Here is a 21,603-nt window from a genome sequence, read left to right on the forward strand (position 1 = left end):
TGGATTTTGATTACTCCAAGCCAATCAGCTCAAGGCATTTCCCTGTAAATTATTATTTGTCTCAGGTAGATAGAAAGGAAAGAGACATTCTGTTTCTGGGGGAGAGGATTTTTTCCCCTATTGTTTGTGAGCAAGAGACCATGTGGCCCCAGTCGCCACTGGCAGCTGTCTTGTGACCACAGGGGATGATGAAACATGCCCTGAGGACGGCAGAACAGAGAGGTAGAATGAATGTAGGTGCGTGACAACATTATTTTAGACACGTATTGTGCTGGGCCTGGGGCTTTCCCTACCGTGGGATTTCTCCTCGTGAATAAATTCCTATTGTTTAAGCCAGTTCTTTGGGGTTATTTGCCATCAGAAATCTCCTGATTCTTACAGTCGTCTTTATTCTTCAAGACCCAGTTCAAAAGTTAGTTTTACCAGTAATCGTACACTCACTCCCTTAGTACTTTGGACCTTTCTTCCAGTCCTTATTTACTATATTATCATCAGTTGCTTGTGTGTCTAACTCCTCCATGTAACTCTTTGTACTTTGAGCCAAAGCCTGTAGGATGTAGCACAGTGTCTGGTAAATTATAGATACTCAGTGAGTTGTTAGGATGAAATAATAACATGAATAAGTGCTTTGTAAACAATTTTTTAATAAATATGAGGTATGTTATTGAGTTTAAAACTAAAGTGAGATGGAAAAATCAATTAGGCCAGTCATGCAAAGTGTTCTTTGCTTGCCCTTAATTGTTTTCTAAAAATATGCACTTAGATAAAAAGTTTGACAGTCTCTTCTGGCTACAGTTCCTTAAATTTTATGAACACTCTTACCTACTTAAAGCAGGAATCATGGAAGGAGCAATAATGAATTGTGTTGTTAGTGTGCAGTTTCCTTCCTTCCTTTTCTTTAGGGGGAGACTGAATGCCAGAAGAATTTCAAGTATAGTGTCTTTTTTTCCCTATATTCTGAAATTATACTTATTTAATTTGTTTTATCTGGAATTTACTTGTGAGTTGTTCTTTAGAGAAAAATTCCATAACATGCTTCATAAGACTTAATTATGCTTGTCTTCAGACTTTCCCAAAATATTTCTTGCTTGCTTGAGACTAGACATGAGAATTTTCTGGTTAGGAAAAAAGCTTTGTGGCAGAACTAGATGAGTTTGTAGTGAATGTTAGTAATAGCTTATGACAGAGAAATCTCATTATAGCCTTAATTATGAAGTCATAGTTCTGTCACATGCTTCAACGATAAAGTCTGACAAGGGAGGAAGGATAGGGAAGGAGAGTTAAAATTCCTAACTTGGTGTACCTCACCATTTGTTGGCTTCAGTCAAATAAAACTTTGACATAGTAATTTGTAGTTATTTTTAAAACAAGGTAAGGAGGAATACAGTACACATTAGAAATTGTAAAATCATCTGTTGGGATGAGTATGAAAAGACAAATTTGTCTGAAGAACAGCCTTCTTCTTTTGATGTCTAGTTGTTAGTTCCCTTGGTACCTTAGTTTCCACATCTGTAAAATGAACAGTATCACCCTCTTTAGGGTTCTTTGATTAATTAAGGTAATCTATGTGAAAACACAATATAGTGTTCTGAGCATAGATGCTCAGGCATTCCTTTTTTTTTTTTTTTTTAAGCAGAGATTATTTTATTTTTTATTTTTAAAAAAATATTTATTTATTTGGCTGCACCGGGTCTTCCTTGTGGCACGTGGGATCTTTAGTTATGGCACACAGGATCTTTAGTTGCGGCATGCGGGATCTAGTTCCCTGACCAGGGATCAAACCTGGGCCCCCTACATTGGGAGCGCGGAGTCTTAACCGCTGGACCACCTTGGGAAGTCCCTCAGGCATTCCTTTTAATATTGAGCTGCATGAGCCGCTTGTATATTTTGGAGATTAATCCTTTGTCAGTTGCTTCCTTTGCAAATCTTTTCTCCCATTCTGAGGGTTGTCTTTTTGTCTTGTTTATGGTTTTCTTTGCTGTGCAAAAGCTTTTAAGTTTCATGAGGTGCCATTTGTTTATTTTTGTTTTTATTTCCATTTCTGTAGGAGGTGATTCAAAAAGGATTTTGCTGTGATTTATGTCATAGAGTGTTCTGCCTATGTTTTCCTCTAAGAGTTTTATAGTGTCTGGCCTTACATTAAGTCTTTAATACATTTTGAGTTTATTTTTGTGTATGGTGTTAAGAAGTGTTCTAATTTTATTCTTTTACATGTAGCTGTCCAGTTTTCCCAGCACGGGCTTATTAATTCTTGAATGAGAAAAAGTCTGTCGGTTTGTGTGTGTGTGTATGTGTATGTGTGTGGGTTTAAGTAACAAAAACTCTCTAGAATAAAGTTCAAACTCCCTTTCATGGATCATATGGCTTTTTGTTATCTAGGCTCTGCTGCTTCTCTGGGCTCATACCTTATTACTGCCAAATACCTTCCCGTTAAACTCTGCATGTAGAATTGCTTTAATTTCCTTAGTGAGCCAGGTTTTGTTCTTTCCTTGGGCCTTCACATAGTCAGTTTCCTCTGCCTTTTAGAGTATTATTTTGGCATCCCAACCCCTCCCCACCATTACCTTCACCAAGAAAAAAGTTCACACTTATTGTCAGTCTTAGATCTTATCTCAGATGTCACTTTCTCAACAGCCCCATAAGGTAAATACTTTTAAATATTATCATCAGATACAGAAAAGATAAACAATTTGACCAAGATCACAAAGCTTATAAATGGCAGATCTGGATCCAAACCTAGACAGTTTGGCTCCAGAGTTCATCTTCACTAATCTGTGCTTCCTCTACATTGTAATTGCCTATTTATCAGCTTGTCCCTAAATAATTTAAAAGCAAAAATTATGCCTATCTAGTTCATTGTTATATCCTCATGTGCCTATTATCAGCACATAATAGGTGCTCAGAAAATGTTTAAATGAGTGACTGTCTCTTATTTGAGAGCAGAATTTGTGATTAAACTCCTCTTTGTACCTTTCACATAATACATGTCAGTAAATAGTCTTTTCATGCTTATGATACAAAGTGAAATTTATATGATCAAGTTCATTGTGGCTTTGAGATATATTGCACTTTATAACCAAAGATAGTTATAGCCCCATTTTTATAATCACTGTTAACTCATTTTATCCTTTTATAGCAATGTTACTTGGCATCTTAAACTGGTGCTTTTCTAGGCTTCCTTTTCACATGGTATCCCTATGAACTGTTAAAATACAGATTATTTGTAACTCATTTCTAAATGGTACATGGGAGATTTTACAAAATAAAATTACACTAGTATATGCACTCTGATCATTTATATCTATTAACCTTTTAATGGACGTGATTGCCGAACATATATGGAACTTAGAAAAAAATAGAAGTACCCACATTTTAAACCTTGATCGTATCCCGAAAGATAAATGGTTTATCTATATAGAATAGTCACAGGGTAAATAATGATTTAAGGCATGCACTTTGTCGTTCGTGTTGATGGGAGAAATTGGAATGTTGTATTTCAGTACACTTTTCAAATAAGTAATGCCTGAAGCTACTTCCAGGTTCATGCTCTCATCAGGGTCAGTAGGTTAAAGAACCAGAAAAGTCTTCCTCCTCCATGAATGTTCTCACTTTACCAAAGACTTTGCTTCTTTGGTTAATCATTCTCTCTTCCGTATCCCCTATGCTCTGGTACAGGGTTTCTCAACTTTGACACTACTGACATGTTGGACCAGATAATTCTTTGTTGTGGGGCGCTGTCCTGTACTTGCAAAATGTTTAGCAGCATCCCCAGCCTCTACTCACTAGGTTCCGGTAGTACCCTTCTTCACTCCTAGTTATGGCAACCAAAAATGTCTCCAGGCATTGCCAAATGTCTCCAGGGGAGCAGAGTCACCCAGTTGAAAACTGATGCTTTACTGCATCATCCCTACTCATTTGTTACAATATCTCCCTCTCTTTCATACACACACCTTTCCAGACTTTCACATCCTCTCTATTACTGCCTCACTTCTTGGCACCTTTTGCAGTTTTTTTTGAAAAGAGTTATAAAACATTTGCTCACTCCAATTTTACTTCCGGTTCAGTTTCCTCTCTTCAGTTCTATGAAACCACATTTTTCTGGTTTTCCTTTACATCTGTGGCTGCTCCATTTTGGTCTCCTTTATCAGCTCTACTCACTGGACAATGGCATAATTTTTGCTTCTTTCTTACTTTTTCTTATCTCGTCAACTCCTGCCTTTCTTGCCTCATTTCTTTGTATGTTGTCCCTCATATACCTATTAATTCTTAAGCTGTTCTCTCTGTTGAAATGCCCTTACCTATGTTTCTCCCTATTTAAATTCTAACATCCTTCAAGAACCAAAGCAGATGTCATCTTTCCATGAAAGCCTTTTCTAATCACTGAAGCCTTTTCTAGTCCTCTAACTTCCATGCCATGTTCCTATTCTTTCTCTCTGTCTTCCACTTGCAGCTTTGTGTTATTTATGTATTGGAATATGTCCTGCACTAGACAGTAAGCTCATCTTTGTATCCCTGACATTACCTGGCTAAGTGCCCTGCACATAGTTGGTGTTTAGATAGTTGTTGCAACAGTGATGAGGAGGTAGCGGTAGAGTGGAAAGGATTTAGTAAAAACAGTAATGACCTGAAAGGTTGTTAAAAGTAGGAGAAAAAGAAGAAAACTGAAGAAAATTTAAAACTGCTCATGGAATTCTTTACATTCTCTCCTTTCATGGTTTCTTTGATATGGGCCTTTTCTGGTTTCATTCTGCATTTCTAAGCACCTTATTTGTTAAGGACCCATTATGAGCCAGGCACTCTTCAAGATACTTGGAATACAGTTACTGGAAAAGGAAACAGTCCCAGTACTGTAGGAACTTAGTCTCTTTGAGGATGTAGAAATCTTAACAATTAATTGCCCCTACAGAGTGGAAAGTACTGAAATTGAAGTATATCCAAAACTTTCCGGTAGCACAGAGGAAAGGGGTGACTTCTCAATTTGAAATAAACCTCATTCAGATGCCACTTCTTACATGCAACCTATTCTGGTCACTACCCAGCCTGATTAGTGTTTTCCATGCTTTCCTTTACTCTGTTCTCTTTCAGCTACCAAATTATAAGCATTTCCTGTGCCTCAGTACTTAGCCTTCCGGTCATTCTTTTATATCCTTTTCTTTAGGAAATGGATTTAGTTTTGAGGCTTCAGCTGACAAGTTTCAAAGCCATACCAGCTACAACAAAACATTTTTTTGTTGTGAAATAATACACATGCAAAGAAGCATAGTAAACAAATTTAAGTTTAACTTATTTTTTTAACAAATTATTTTAAAGCTGACACCACCATGGTCACGAAATAGAACAGTGGAAGCATGCTCAAAGCCCCACTCATGCCTCGTCTCAATCACAACCACCTTAAAGGTCACCCCTTTTCTGCTTTTTATGGTAATTGCTTCTAAGATTTAAAAAAAAGAAGAAGAAGAAGAAGGAGCCCTGTACCTGAATACCAACTAGATATTTATTCCAAAACAATATAGTTTCATTTTGGGAGACTGGGAGACAGAGGTGGAGGGAGACATTTCACAGTATTCTGTCTTGTTCTTGCACTGAAACCCCGAAGAACATCCCCAGGTTCACTAGGAGGACTCACCTGACAGAGCATATAGTCATACTCATGGAGATCATTTATTACAGCACAGGATACAAAACAAAATCAGCAAAGAAAAAAGACACATGAGGCTAAGTCCAAAGAAAAACAGGTGCAAGTTTCCAAGAGGTCTCTTCAGGTGGAGTCACACAGGTCACACTTAGTTCCTTCAGCATTGACTTGTGACAGCACAAGTGAAATATTGTCTACTAGGGAAGCTCATTAGAGACTCGGCACCTAGGGTTTTTACTGATGGCTGGTCACACAGGCATCTACTACCTAACATGTATCAAAATTCCAGGCTCCCAGAAGGAAAGCAAATATGCAGCATAAACCATACTGTTTGCACAAACAGTTGAGGTACAGTGAGCTGTCCTTATCAGTTAAGGAATGGTAAAAACACGGAAAGTCCAAGTTCCCAAAGACCAACCAGGGCCAGCCTTTCAAGCAGGCCTTTCTAAGGATAGCAGTTTCAGGCCTCCTGTGGCTAACTTTTTTCTGCTTGATATTTTTCAATTCAAACTTTAAATAAATAAAAACTCAGCTTTCAGATTGTGTCATTTTCTCTTAAAATGTATCAACACTAACCCAGTGCAAACCTTCACTTTATACCTCCACTACTATCACATCATATGATTGAAAGTATGTTCTGTGGAACATTGGACATGGCCTATTATTGGTTTTTCTTAGATTAAAGTTCAGCAATACTGAATTAAGCAAAGTTATACAGGTTACTTAGCTGCAGGACTCTCAGCCTTTTGCAGTGATGTGTGTGACCTGGCCTCTATCTACCTGTCTTGCCTCATCTTACATTATCTCCCTTCCCTACTTCCCCTGCGTCAGCCACCTTGGCCTTCTTGCTCTTCCTAGAATTTGCTAAACTATTGACTCTGCTGTAACTCTCCAGCATCACATCACTACTACCTCTGTCAATAAGTAATATCAAGCTTTATTTATTTATTTATTTATTATTTGGTTGCTCTGGGTGTTGGTTGCGGCAGGCAGGCTCCCTAGTTGTGGCTCACGGGCTCCTTAGTTGTGGCATGTGAACTCTTAGTTGCAGCATGCATGTGGGATCTAGTTCCCTGACCAGGGATCGAACCCGGGTCTGCTGCACTGGGAGCGCAGAGTCTTATCCGCTGCACCACCAGGGAAGTCCCTCAAGCATTATTTATGTTTATGTACTATTTGTATTTATGTATGTGTTTAAGATCTTTCTTCTGTATGCTATATGTGTTCTTTATGTCTTGTGGGCTTATTAATGTCAATAAATCAACTTATTCTTTCTCATAGCAGCCCACGCCTTTCATGGCATTTATCTCAGTGTATGATTTTATTTTTGTAATTATTTGTTTAAATGTCCATTTCTCTCACTTGATTGTAAGCAGCATGAAAACCAAGACTATTTTGTTCACAACAATAACCTTCAACACTTAGCATAGAGCACATAATTGGTACTCAGATTCTTAATGAATAATATAAATAATTCTACAAAACTAGGCTATAGTAAACAGTGTTTCCCAAACGAACCAGGATTTTTTTTAAGGCTCATTTCATTGTATTTTGCAGGACTGATGTTGTGTAGAATACACTTTGGGAAATACTGATATACTTTAAAGTGTAAAATACTTTACATAGGTAGGATTTGTAGCTAGGAGTTTGTATTTATTGTATATTCTTGATTGAACCTCTGTTAGGAAGATTAGTTCAGTGTTGGTGTGCTAGATGAATTAGACTGGAAGCAGAGACCAAGATTGATTTTTGTGACAATTCAAGAGAGATAATAAATAGTGACTTAGTCTAAGTGATTTGCAGTGGGATTGGTGAACCAGTTTGATATAGAGGAGAAGGATGAGGGAAAGACGCCTGCAGTTCTGACACTGGATGCCCAGGATATCTTCAGCAAACGACATTTGCATAGATTGGAGTAATTGAGTTTCTTCTTCCGGAAAGCATCCTCCTGTTAATCTGGAAAATACATCCATCTTGTTTCCAGGCAACACCAGATAATTAAATTATCTTCATATTTAGGAATTAATAAATTTTTTAAAATTAGCATACTGAATTACTTAATAATAACTGTGCTGTAAACTCTTTAACTATCTAATGACAGCTTTCTGCTGTGGTTGAAGAGTGTATTTACCTACATAATCTAATTTGGAGATGACAACAAAAATTGAGAACTTTTTTCTATATTGTTCTAACTACTTACATATGTATATAGAAATCTGTTTTCTGATGTAAAAATGTTTACAGGAAGGAGCATGAAACTCAGACGTTACTAAAGGAAAAGACTGAAACAAGTGACTATTTAAAAAATTTAAACATTTATGACAAAAGCCATCATAGTTTTAAAAGGCTAATATGAATATTCTCCCTTGATATTTTAACATTAATATAAAAAGTGTCGCAAATTAATAAAAAGAGCAGCCACATAGAAGAATGGGCAAAGATTATAAAGAAACACAGAGGCTAATAAATATACTGAGATTCAGTTTCACTTATAATTTTTTAAAATGAAGATTAAAATAATGAGATCATTTTTTCCTCCATCAGATTGGCAAAGATTAATAATGACCAGAGTTTTGATGTTCTCATGCAAAGTTGGTAGGAATGTAAATTGCAACTTTTCTGACCAATACATCTCCAAATTAGAAATATATATACCCATTTATCCAGTAATACTATTTCTTTCTTTTTTTTGGCCGCACCTAGCGGCATGTGGGATCTTAGTTCCCCGAACAGGGATCAAACCCGTGCCCCCTGCGTTGGAAGCACAGAGTCTTAACCACTGGACCGCCAGGGAAGTCCCAGTAATATTATTTCTTGATATTTATTCTAATGGCATAGTTTACAGTGGTTAAAGATAGAGGTAAAAGGATTGCAGGACTGTTTATAATATTGAAAAATTGGAAATGATTCTCAGTACGTTTTGGTGAAATAAACTATGGCATATTTATACAGTACAGTTCTATTTAGGGGTCTTTAAAAGATAAAGTAAAATTTGTATGTACACGTGTTTCTATATCCCTGGTATATTATGAAATGAAAATAGTTTTTTACAGAACTGTTTGTTAAATATCCCTACTTAAAAAAAACTAAAGTTAATTTATGTCAAAAATGCTAGAAAAGCAAAAATCAAATTGTTACTAGTTGTCTGTGTGGGAAGGGAGGCAGATTTTAGGGAATTGCCTTTTGTCATACTCTCCTGTGTAGGTTTTTTGGTTTTTTGTTTTTAATTTAAACAACAAACGTATAATTCTCATAAGTGAATGGGGAAACATTAAGGTTACGGGGTGGGTAGGATAGAGAAAATTTAACATGTATCTTGTTCTTTGTATATTATGATCTGTTCTACAATCTTTAAAATGCTTTTGAGTCAACAGTGTAACTCTCAACTTTTCAAACTCTAGTAATAGAAGGCAAAAACACTTCTGGGGAGAGAAAGAAATACAGCTAAAAATTACAGAGATGCTAAAAATTATTTTTTTCCGTATTTTCAATAAAGAAAATAAACTCATATTTTAATCTTGTAAAACAGTAAAACTAAGAGGGGGAAGGGGATGTACAGTGCTTGATGGTGGTGCTTGTGTACTGTCACCAAATAGTATGATTAGTTTTCTGTTCAAATTAGATACCCCATCTGAAAATGTTCTTAGGAGCACAATGACTTTTCATCAGAAATTTAATAATTAAACATAAACGTTGAATAATTATTTAGGGATTTAAAATTCAACAAAACTAATGGTCTCTTCTTTATGCAGAGGAAGTGTGTGGGTATGGAGAAAAATAATTAGGTTAATAATACGGAGTCCTGTAGCTAATCATCAAATTTGGAAACAACCCCCTTAAATATTGTTCTTAAATTTAAACTAATTCAAATGTCTAGCAGTGAAACATCTGTAACGTGGTTTGATGTCTAGCAGTGAAACATCTGTAATGTGGTTCACTTTAACTTTTTGTTTTTAATGACTATTTACACTAAAAGTTAGCCATTTCTATTCTTGGATAACCTACTTAAATATTGGTATTAATTTTACATTTAACACACATCCGAATGCATAATAGTTTTCAAGTTTAACATTAAATGTACATTTAATTTTCATAAATGAGAAAATTTCTACATTTAAAATTATTTCGAAGAATTTAGTATCTCTTTTAACGATTCTTTCACTGGTTTTGGTTTTCTTATTCTATTTAGAATGATCATCGCTAGTTTTCCCTAGTGATTATTCCTAGGCTGTTCATGACTCCTTGAAGATTATCTTTTAAAAATCGTTTAAAAAACTAAGAGATAACATATTTCTGACCATGCTGAATGTGCATGTATGAAGCAGGTATTTTATTTAGAAAGTATTTTATAACTAGAAATATTAAGAATACCAAGAATATATAGTATCAATATGAATCTGCACTGTAGCCAGAGTTCTAAGAACCAGGCTCACCTCATTTATCTACATTTTTCCCTTCATTTTCTAGCTTAAAAAATTTTAATGGTTACCCTTAAAAGAATGTTGCATAAACTGGTGAAATGGGATGTACTTTTAAAAATATTCTTTTAAGAATACATTTTTAATCGGAAAAAAAAAGTAGCAGCAGGAGACTGACAGCTGTTTTGAATTATAATAGGTTCTGTTAGAAGAAGCCCACATGGGCTTAATAAGATTCTCCTAAGCAGAACTCTAACAAGTAATCTCTATTTGCAGTAACACAACTTAATTTTATAATGCAATTTAAAATATATCTTTGCTTAATATGAACAAAAATGTTTTCTGACTTGCCTTTTATTGGTGGTGGATAGGTAAGGAAAATACTATTCTTATACATGATCTTGAGCTACTAATTACAGGTACACAATGTCTTATTTGTAATTTGAAATTCTAAGAGTTCTGATAACCATTTCTTTAGGGAGACTCACTTGATGGCAAACAATGATGTGACCTGAATTCATTTGGCAACAAAACCTAACCTGAACTAACCCAGCTTAGTTTAAATGTTTAATATATTTTATTGCAAAATATGGGGTAATATGACTAATCTCACTGGGTGTGTTTACATAGTATACAGTAAATGTTTCATATACCATATTACTTTCTTTTAAAAGAGAGAGAGCATGAGAGAAAGAGAGAGAGAAGGAAAAGAGTCTGAATTTTAGAATGTATCTAGCTCCAAAAGTTTCTCCCTGGTAAGGAATTGTGGACTTGTATTCTGAATAACACTCTTAAACTGGTGTTTTAAATTGGTGATGAACATTAAATAAAATTTTTATTGATAGAACTAAGATTGAGAAACAGTGTAGTATGTAACACTTTATCGTTTAATTCTGTAGATAGAGTTTAATTACCAAATATGCAGGAAGAATATATGAAAAGTAGAATAAGCTAACGGATTATAGATATCAACTAAATTAAAACATATTACTTAAAATTAGATACTGGAGGAGAGAGATAGGAGGAAGAAGATACTAGCTAATTTCAGTATTGCTCATAGTAGGGAGCCAGTGGATAGTAGCCAGAAAACAGGGAATTTGGAGTATTATATAAAAAAAAATTAGTAAAGTTACTTGTGGGGTAGGGAGAGACTAGGTTGAAGTAGACAGGGGGAGCAACTAGTCTTTGAATATATCTTATTTTGTGGTTTTGACTTTAGACTCATCTAAACATTTTACAGAATTATGTAGCAAAAGTTAATTAAAAATGCTGTGCCTAAAAATCAAAAGTGAAATAAAAGTGTACTTCCAGTTAGTGATGTAATCACCCAGAGCAAACTATTCCAAGTGACTTACATACACAGTAATTTATAGGATATCCTGAGTTGGGTATATCCTAAGGGTAAAAAAGAATTGCCAAAAAAAAAAAAGATTTTCATTTATCGTAATGTTGATGATAGTGTTGACATTTTAATTCTTGGCTATTGTGTGTGTATTGTGGGATAAAATAAATGAACAATTATGTAGGCAGTGTTGAGAACGGTGTTTTGACATGTGAGAAAGGAAGAAACACGTGTAAAGTTAATGAGATTAAGTAAAAACTCTCTAAACCTGAACTTGAATTGGAAGCATCAGTATACACTCATGATATATGTGTATGTATCTAAATACACATGTGTAGAAAACTCTCTAACTCTGTGTACTAAAAAGGCAGTCAGCACCCCCTAGCACCCAGACTGTGGTTTCTAAATACCATTTCTCACTGAAAGGAATTAGGGCTCCTTTAAAGAGATGGCTGATTACAGGTCTAAGGTAAGAAAAATACAAGATATGCCTAGAATAAGGTATAACCCTAGAAAGCAAAGAAGCTCTCAGAGACAAGTAGTGTTGTGTCATATGTGATCTCAGGGACCAATTTGAATAAGCTTCCACTGTCCAAATATGGGACAATTTGAGCCTCAATTGGGATAAATACAAATAATTGAAACCCATCAAATATATTTAAATCCATGAACACATAATTGTTTTAACTTGCTGATCATCTTTAGAGAATGCTAGGATGTTAATTGTTTTGAAAATTAGTAAATAAATGTAAAGAATCATTTATTCTTACCTTTCTGTGCAAACAACTGAATAGTTGATGAGTTCCTCTTACAGAAGTATTCCAGCTAATGAATAAAGAAGGAGTGATAGAATATCACCATGTTGCAGCCCCTAATGAATTAATGACTCTAGTTGGTGATCACTGCTAATTGTTAATATTAGAGAATGAGAAGTAGACGTTTGGTACCTATTGTTGGAAGTACACATCACCACATGTGAAGCAGTCTTGACAAAATAAACTTTAAAAGTACAAAAATGACACTAAATCTGATTAAGTTGTTAGATCTATAAATTTCTGTAAATACAGGGCTGCATCATGGTGATGCATTTGCCAAAATTCAGACTATGGGAAACTACCATATAACCTGATTTCTTCAACAACAACAAGGAAAAAAAAGTGCAAGGGGGAAAGGGTTGGGGAGGGACCTTTTAAAGGAGATTTAAGAGACATAGTCCTCCAGTCACAGTGCATGGGCCTTATTTGGATCCTGATTCAAACAAACTAAGAAAAAATAAACCAGTGGTGGAAATGTCAGCACTGCCTGGGAAGTTCATATTAAGGAATTATTGTTCATAATTTTAGATGTGATAATGGTGCTGTAGTTGCTCTTTTGTATCCTTTCTTTTAGAGATTCTTAAGGAAGTATTTACAGATGAAATAATATGCTATCTGGAGTTTGCTTCAAAATAATCCATAGAGATTGGGTAGAGAGTGAATTGGGATGTAGTGATACAGGACTGCCACAAATTGGTAATTACTGAAACTTGGTAATTGTTGAGCTTTGTCTTACTATTCTCTCTACTTTTGTTATATTTTTCTGTCCTTTATTACAGAAGCTGCAAAAGTATCTCCTGCACAGGAGGAAAAAATAAGTGATAGATTGGAAGGAGTGAAAATACAGAAGCATAGTCATATTTGTCTTTGGTGTTTGAATGCTAAGGGGTTGGATATTTGTGGAGTATAATCCACAATCCAGAAACTTTTGTTTTTTTAAAGTTGAATTCATACTGTATTTTCAGTTTTGTGTTTTTTTTGTTACCTTGGGGTTTATTTATTTATTTATTTATTCATTTATGGCCGTGCTGGGTCTTCGTTTCTGCGCGAGGGCTTTCTCCAGTCGCGGCGAGCGGGGGCCACTCTTCATCGCGGTGCGCGGGCCTCTCACCGTCGCGGCCTCTCCCGTTGCGGGGCACAGGCTCCAGACGCGCAGGCTCAGTAGTTGTGGCTCACGGGCCCAGTTGCTCCGCGGCCTGTGGGATCCTCCCAGACCAGGGCTCGAACCCGTGTCCCCCGCATTGGCAGGCAGATTCTCAACCACTGCGCCACCAGGGAAGCCCCCAGAAACTTTTTATTGTTCACCAACAATGAGGACCCAACGCAGCCAAAAGTAAATAAATAAAATAAACTTACTTATTAAAAAAAAAAAGACTTGTGACAAAAACAACAGTGTAGTTAGACATGTAGACGCATAAGGAAGACATGGCTGTTCCCATCAGAAAGGTTGGTATAGGACTGAGGACTTTTAAGGTACTTCCTTGTTTAGGGGGAAGAACACTGAATTAGGGATCAGAATGACTGGTGTCTGGTTTTGGCTTTGCCATTTTACTGTATATTAATATTTTACTTTGGATAAGTCACTTCATCCTTTTACCTTAACTACCTAATTCAGAGATCAGAGAATGAAGCCTGTCCTGTCTACATTGAAGACTTAATGTGAGAATAAAATGACTTAATATGTAGAAAAGCATTTTGTAAACTATATATCCCTGTTAGAAGATACTCCTGCTACGGTCATTAAAAGAATGTAAAGAAGGGGAGCACATGTCATTGCTTTTTTAGTGGGGCTTTTTTTCCATTTACTTTTTAAAAATTATGATTAAAAATACATATAACGTTAAATGTACCATTTTAACCAGTTTTAAGTGTACATTCACATTGTTGTGCAACCATCACCACCATCCATCTCCAGAACTTTTCATTTTCTCCAGTGGAAACTCTGTACCCATCAAACACTAACTCCCCAGTCCCTGGCAACCTCCATTATTCTTTCTGTCCCTGTGATTTTAGCTACTGTAGATGCCTCATATAAGTAGCATCATATAACATTAGTCCTTCTGTGCCTGGCTCATTTCACTTAACATAATATCCTCAAGGTTTATCCATGTTGTAGCATGTATTAGAATTTCCTTCATTTTTAAGGCTGAATATCCCACTGTACATATATACCATACTTTGTTCATCCGTTTGTCTGTCGATGGACATTTAGTTTGATTCCACCTTTTGGGTGTACCACCCTGTTTGAGTCCCTGTTTTCTTTGGGGGGGGTTATATAGCCAGAGGTGGAATTGCTGGATCACATGGTAATTCTACATTTAATTTTTTTTGTTTTTACATTTAACTTTTTGATGGATCATGGTGCTTTTTTTTTTAAACAATACTGTTTATATATTTTGAAACATCTCAACAGTCATATCTGAGGCTGTATGCACACTGTGATCTATACTTTTTTTTTCCCCTGAGAAATGTTTTTTTACTCCCAAGAAGTAGTGCAGTTTTAAAATCACACTCTTGTAAGAGGCTTAGGCTGTATATGTGGAATATGGATCCTGAGAATTTTTGGACTGAAGAGCTCAAAGAATGATTACAAACAAGTCTTTCCTTATTAAATGGTTATTTTTTTAAAAACTGATTTCATTCAGCTGTTTTCAGCTCAATACTTCCTATATGCTAGGCACTGTTCTATGTGCTGAGGATTTCGTGTCAAATAAATGAAGTTCTGGCTCAGTGTAAGTGGAGCTTACATTGTAGCATGAGACAGTTCCGCAAACAAGTATATATTCAGTAATTTCAAGTGCTGAAAAGTGCTACAAAGAAAAATAAAGTGAAGAAAGGGGATAGAGAATGATGGGATGGGACAGGATGTTGTTTTTAGACGATGATTAGGGAAGGCGTCTTTGAGGAGATGGCATTTGAGCAGAGGCCTGAATAAAGTGAGAGAGTGAACCATGCGAAGACTTTGTGGAAAAGTGTTCCAGATGAAGGGAATAGCAGGTCCCAAGGTGGGAGCTTTTAAAGGAGACAACTCAGAAGTTAAATGAAGATCTATCTCAACCAGTACCCAGTACCCATATGGGGAAATGGATTGGTTTAAGGTATCTCATTGGAAAGAAAAGTAAGAGAAAAATAAAGATGGAAAAAATGTTAGGGAAATTGATTTGTATATTCTGTTAATGATTTTCAAAAATATTATATATCTATTTATTTGTGGGGTGGGAGATGCTGGGAAGATACTGTGCCTGACAAGACGTTTCACTGATGATTACCACATAGAGGATGTACCGTCTTCCTCTGAGGTGTAGTTTCCTTGGCACAGTGAACCCAAAGGCTCTTATCTTCTGTTCAGAGAAGAAAGAAATGAAACAGCTGATAAAGAGAGTCTCAGTTTCAGGAAGTGATCTCTAAAAATCTTAGCTAATAGGGACTTCCCTGGCGGTCCAGTGGTTAAGGCTCTGAGCTTCCAGTGCAGGGGGCGCAGGTTCGATCCCTGGTTGGGGAACTGAGATCCTGCGTGCTGCGAGTTGTAGCCAAAAAAAAAATCTTAGCTAATAAAATACTTTAATATCCAAGGTATCTTACTGATAGTATATATGACAATAATACAAATACTACTGGGAGAAATCATAGGCTCAGGCACGTTAAGGATTGGAAAAAAGCTTGGATGTCACCTTTGTTTCCCCATGTGCTGTGCAGTAATGCCAGGTTATTCCAGAAATGACTTTGGACGTCAAGGAATAAGCATTGTTACTTTTGAGACTCTCCATTTATCTTTTGCAAACATTGATAGGACATTTATAAATAATATCGTCAATCAGAAGTAGATGAATTATCATATTGAGGTAATGCCGTATTATAATGTATATCTGAGTGTTACCTGTAGAACTACGAAAATATTATAGTCATCCCTCGATATCCAAGCGGGATTGGTTCCAGTATCACCACAGATACCAAAATCTGTGGAGGCTCAAGTCCCTTACGTAAAACGGCATAGTACTTGCGTATAACATACACATATCCTCCCATATACGTCAAATCATCTCTGGATTACTTATAATACCTAATATAATATAAATGCTATGTAAATAGTTGAGAGCATGTGTCAAATTCAAGTTTTGCTTTTTGGAACTTTCTGGAATTTTTTTTTTCTGAATATTTTCCATCTGTAGTTGGTTGAATCTGCGGATGTAGAACTTGCGGATGCAGAACATGCAGATACAGAAGGCCAACTATATTAGGAAACTCTTGTTTTTAGATTTTTTTTTTATGTATTCTCTGTTTGCATTATTTCTTCCTTGGTATGTCTTTCTGGGACCTCTAGCCCATTATCCTTATTACTCCCAATTCACCCACAAATTGCTGGTCCTGTGTTTCTTCTTGGTTCACAGCATGGCTAACCACCCGGTCATGCAGAGTAGACCTCATCATCATTCCCTTCTTCCTCTCCACCACCACCCTCACCAATTAGGTGAGCACTTACTAAGTGTTCTGTAATAAGGACTTCATCTGGGTTATCTTAATTTTTGTTATAGATGTCCTAAACAAATGCAAAACATCTTAAAAGTGTTTTAAGATGTAGACTTGTATTGCATAAATAGGACCTAGAATATCTGTTCCAGTCTGATACATTTGGACTATAATATCCTTGTCCAGTGTTTCTGCTACAACAGGTAGGTGCACAGGATAAGCAGTGGGGTTGAGGAAAGAAAGAGGAAAATATTTTATCATAGTTCCAAGAAAGGCCTCATAAAATCCTTACGAGGGGAAGAGTTTTGTCTGATTTTCTACTTCTTGTTTTACGTAAGAGGCATTGTTGTTGTCTCTGTAAGAAGGTCCTTCATAACGGAAGTTTCTTAAAGCATACTCATAATCAAACCCACAAATACTTCTTTCACTAGGACTTCTGTCTACAACATTCTTTCTAACTGAGGACTTCAGGAGAATTTTAGAAGGAGAAACACATCTTCATTTGACATCCCAGCAAAGATTCTGTAAGTATTAGAGGTATTCTGATGGGCAGAAGCCTATTAGAATGGAGTGAGTGGCTATTGTTAAGGCTAATGCCACATTATATATAGCTTGCACTTTGCTGAAAATTTAAACTAGTGGGTTTTCCCCCCGTATTTATTTGGACTCTCTTACTCTGAGTGATGTGAGGAAAAATAGAATTTTAGTACAGAATTATCTCCAGCTCCTAAACCGTTACTATCTTCCCATTTATAAGAACTTGAATAATTCAGGGACCATTCACATTACTATTCCCTTGATGATCTAGTAGTTTTCGTTTGGCATTTGATGTCCTTATGAAGACTGCCCTGGATGAAGATACCTTTGAGTGTTTGTATTCATGTTTCTGTTTTGTTCTTTATTCTTCTCTTCTCCATGTGCAGCCATAGTCTCAGGCTTACTTTCAGGTTCACCAGCATGTTTTCTTCTCCAGCTCTTCCAGTGGAGCCCACAGAAACCCATTAACAAGAAATGCGCTCTTGTATTTTTTTTTTTTTTTTTTTTAACATTTGCTAAGTTGGGTCAGAAAATCTGAATTTTTTGTCTTTTTGTCTTTTGTCTTTTTTTGAGTGAAGTTTATGAGAAATTCCATGTTTTTCTCTTAAATTCAGTTGCTTTGAATATGTTCTCTGATTTCAGCTATAGTTCTCTCTGCAAATCCTCTGTAGATTCAAATCTAGACTCAGATTTGTCATTGCCTTCTCCATATCTTCCAGAGCTCCTTTGTCTAATTGTCCCCAGTTAGAACAGTGATTTCATTTATTCACTAAAATATTGTGTGCCTGGCTCAAAACTAGTCTTCCTATCATGAACACAGAAGTTCCAAATGGCACCATTTACCATAACAGTTGATTGAGCAAGTTCTACAGTCTGTCTTGGAGGGCCTCATAATAATTTTCCACCCTCTGTTTATAGGCCCTTTTTCCTACCTGTTAGAGAAAATTTATCCTGCTGCTTCTAGAGCTGCCTCAGTTTGGGGGAATATAGTTGCTAGGAGAAGACAACATAGGCTTTGGTGTTGGGGATAGCTGGGCCAAGCAGCTCCTGCAGCAGCTGCTGTGGGTGTCGCTGCTGTGGCCCACGCTGCCCCATTGGGTCTCACTTAACCTCTGCCAGAGACCCAGGCAAGGGGACAAGCAAGGCTCAGGGGCTGAGGATCAGGCTTTCCTCTGGGAGCAACCATTTCAGCCTTCGGTTCTCATTTTCCACCCATTACTTCAGAAGGATCTTATTCTGAGGTTTTAGGTCCAGGTGAAGCATTTTGAGTATGAGCTCTGAGGTAAAGGTGATGGAGTAAGAGTCTTCACAGGGTAGCCACATAGGTCCTTTACCCACCAATTTCCAGGAATTGATCCTCAGCTTTAAATGTCTAGAAACTGAGTCTTTCAGAATACCTTAACCTCTGTAGATGTATTGCAATCCAGGCCAGATCAGTCCTGGCACAAGGCCCAGCCCCTCACATGAGAGCCCTTATCTTGTGGTGGGCTACTTCTGCTTTCCAATGTCAGTCCATATTATCTTATTTAATTCTTAAACCAACCTTTTGGTATTATCCCCATTTTAGAGATATGAAAAGCCAGATCCTTATTAACACTTGCCTGGACTGCAGCAAGAATCCGCTAAAAAGTCTGCATCAAGTGTCTTCTGCATTCAGGCCATCTCGTAGTCTTCCTAAGACACAAATGTAATGGTGCTTCTCTCCTACTATTCTATGCTTTGCTCCAGTAGTTCCCCCATTGTTCTGAATAAAGGGCCATACCTTAGTATGGTATTTGAGGCTTTTTGATCCAACTGCTACTCATACACTCAAACATATGTACTCCCTAGGCCTTAAACACATTATTGATCCACATTCATGATAATAGCTAACATTTATTCACTCAAATGTGTGTATACTTTGTGTTCTGTGGTGGATGGTAAGGATTCTAATAAGATAAATAAGCTGAAGACCTACCCTGGGAAACTTAATAGTTCAGAGGAAATGTAAGTAATTATGCTGCAGGATTGGTAGATAATCGAGGATTGGGGTTATGAGAACTGAGAGTTGGATGCAGACTGGGATGGGAAGTATTCCTATTTATTCATTCTATTTCTTCTACCTTAAATGACCTTTCCTTTTTTACTTGATGCATTGCTATTAATTCTTGAAGGTCTGGCTCTAAACTAGGAAGCCAGATCAGTAGTCTTTTTAATTTCATAAGAAATGCTACTTAGGATGCAGTCACTGATAGGCTTGTATTCCTAGGCCTATCAAAAGTGCTTATTAGCACATGGCAGGTGCTCAGAATTGGATGGTTGGATGGGTGGGTGGATGGATGGATGATCAAGCATAAAAAATGTTCCTCATCTTGCCATCAAGGAACATGTAGTATAGCTGTAAATATCCAGAAAGGCACTCTTGCTATGATTTCATAAGGTGTACTTTCAGTTAAGTCATTTTTTGCTTTATATGAGAGATCCTTTTAAGTGCCAAAAGTAACACTGTCAGGTGTGTACTCACTTCCCATTTCTGGATTGGAACTATATTTGCTCTGGAAATTTTCCTTCAAACATTTAGGAGAAAAAAAATTGAAAGGTAACATTGTTCATGGATATTGATACATAAGAGCCTGAATGCAAAGCCTGATTCTGCAACTTACTAGCTCTGTGACCTTGGGTAAGTAACTAAGCCTTCCATGCTTGCTTTACCTGACCTCCCAAGTCTCTGCTTATGTAAAGTGGGGATAATAATAGAGCTGTACCTCACATTATTGAGACTATTAAAGGAGTTAATTCATGTAAACTGCTCAGTACTCAACTGATGGATGTTATGGTAATTAAGTCACAATTTACAGGTATCTCTTCAGATTTTTATTTCTGTGAAGCTGATAACAAACATTTAAATTCTAGCCATAAGGTTTACACGTCAAATTTAAGCATTTAATATAAACTAAAACGACTTTGGGGACTTCCCTGGTGGTCCAGTGGGTAAGACTTCACACTCCCCGGGTTCCATCCCTGGTCGGGGAGATAGATCCCACATGCATGCCGCAACGAAGATCCGGCACAGCCAAAATAAATAAATAGAGAGATAGACAGATAAATACATACATACATACATACATACATACGACTTTGATAATTCTGGAATCACGGTGGGTGATGGAGGCTTAAGGGCTTGTATACTATTTCCTTATGTATATTTTTGAAATTTTTCATGCTACAGTTTAAAATCAGAAATATATAAATATGAAAGAGCAAATAACATTTTTTCTAAATACAAAAATTAAAATGTACTACATTATTTCTGGCAAACGTTATAATTTTATAAAATAACTGTTTATTTCATTTGATGTTGAAATATTTATATATATATTATTAATGGGTGATAAAATGAAACATTCCTGAAATGGAAGGATTTTGCCTGTCTAAATATTTTTTCAAATGAGCTCTGTGATGCTTGAAGAGAAATATAGTAATAACTAATCTATTTTACTTTACCTGGAAGAGATTTCCTTAGATAAGTGAATTTTTAACCTTAGCCATAAAGCTTCACAAATGTATATTTTCTGATGACAATAGTTTTTTGATGGCAATGTTTGTAAATTTTTTCAGACTTTAAATTGTGGTAAAATAGAACATAAAATTTACCATCTTAACCATTTGTAAGTGTACAATTCAATGGTATTACATATTGTTGTGCGTACATACTGTTGTTTATCTGTCACCACCACTCATCTCTCTTCATCTTTCAAAACTGAAACTCTACCCATTAAACACTAACTCCCCATTCCCTTCCTCCCGCCTCCAGACCATGGACACTACCATTCTGTTTTCTGTCTCTATGATTTTTACTACTTTAACTGCCTCATGTAAGTGGACTCATACAGTATTTGTCTTTTTGTAACTGACATTTCACAGCATAATGTCTTTAAAGTTCATCCATGTTGTAGCATGTATCAGAATTTCCTTCCTTTTTAAACCTGAATAATATTCCATTGTATATACATACCACATTTTGCTTTTCATCAGTTGATGGACACTTGGGTTGCTGCCACGTTTTAGCTACTGTGAATAATGCTACTATGGACATGGGTGTACAAATATGTCTTTGAGACCCTGCTTTTAGTTCTTTTGGGTATATAGCCAGAAGTTAAATTGCTGGATCATATGGTAAATCTATTTTTAATATTTTGAGGAACTTCTGTGCTGTTTGCCACAGTAGCCATTTCCACAGTGCACAGCAGTGCATGAAGTTTCCAGCTCTCCACATCCTTGCCCAACATTTGTTACTTTCTGCTTCATTGATAATAGCCATCCTAATAGGTTTGAGGTGGTATCTCATTGTGGTTTTGATTTGCATTTCCCTAATGATTAGTGATGTTGTCTTTTTGTGTGCTTATTTGG

At 36.4% G+C, this 21,603-nt stretch overlaps 1 protein-coding gene across 4 annotated transcripts in view; it reads left to right on the forward strand.

The window, feature by feature from the left end:
• The window catches only part of BTBD7 (BTB domain containing 7), an 80,434-nt gene that overhangs the window by 6,380 nt on the left and 52,451 nt on the right, over positions 1-21,603 (forward strand). Inside the window, exon 2 of one of the 4 annotated variants that reach the window (XM_068541269.1) lies at positions 17,109-17,201. The exons of the other annotated variants lie outside the window; for them this stretch is intronic. The gene's annotated coding sequence lies outside the window, so the exon portion shown is untranslated. The remainder of the gene's footprint in view (positions 1-17,108; positions 17,202-21,603) is intronic. 4 annotated transcript variants of the gene reach the window in all.

Source organism: Eschrichtius robustus, chromosome 1, assembly GCF_028021215.1.
Source record: "Eschrichtius robustus isolate mEscRob2 chromosome 1, mEscRob2.pri, whole genome shotgun sequence".
In the NCBI taxonomy this organism is placed as follows: Eukaryota; Metazoa; Chordata; class Mammalia; order Artiodactyla; family Eschrichtiidae; genus Eschrichtius; species Eschrichtius robustus.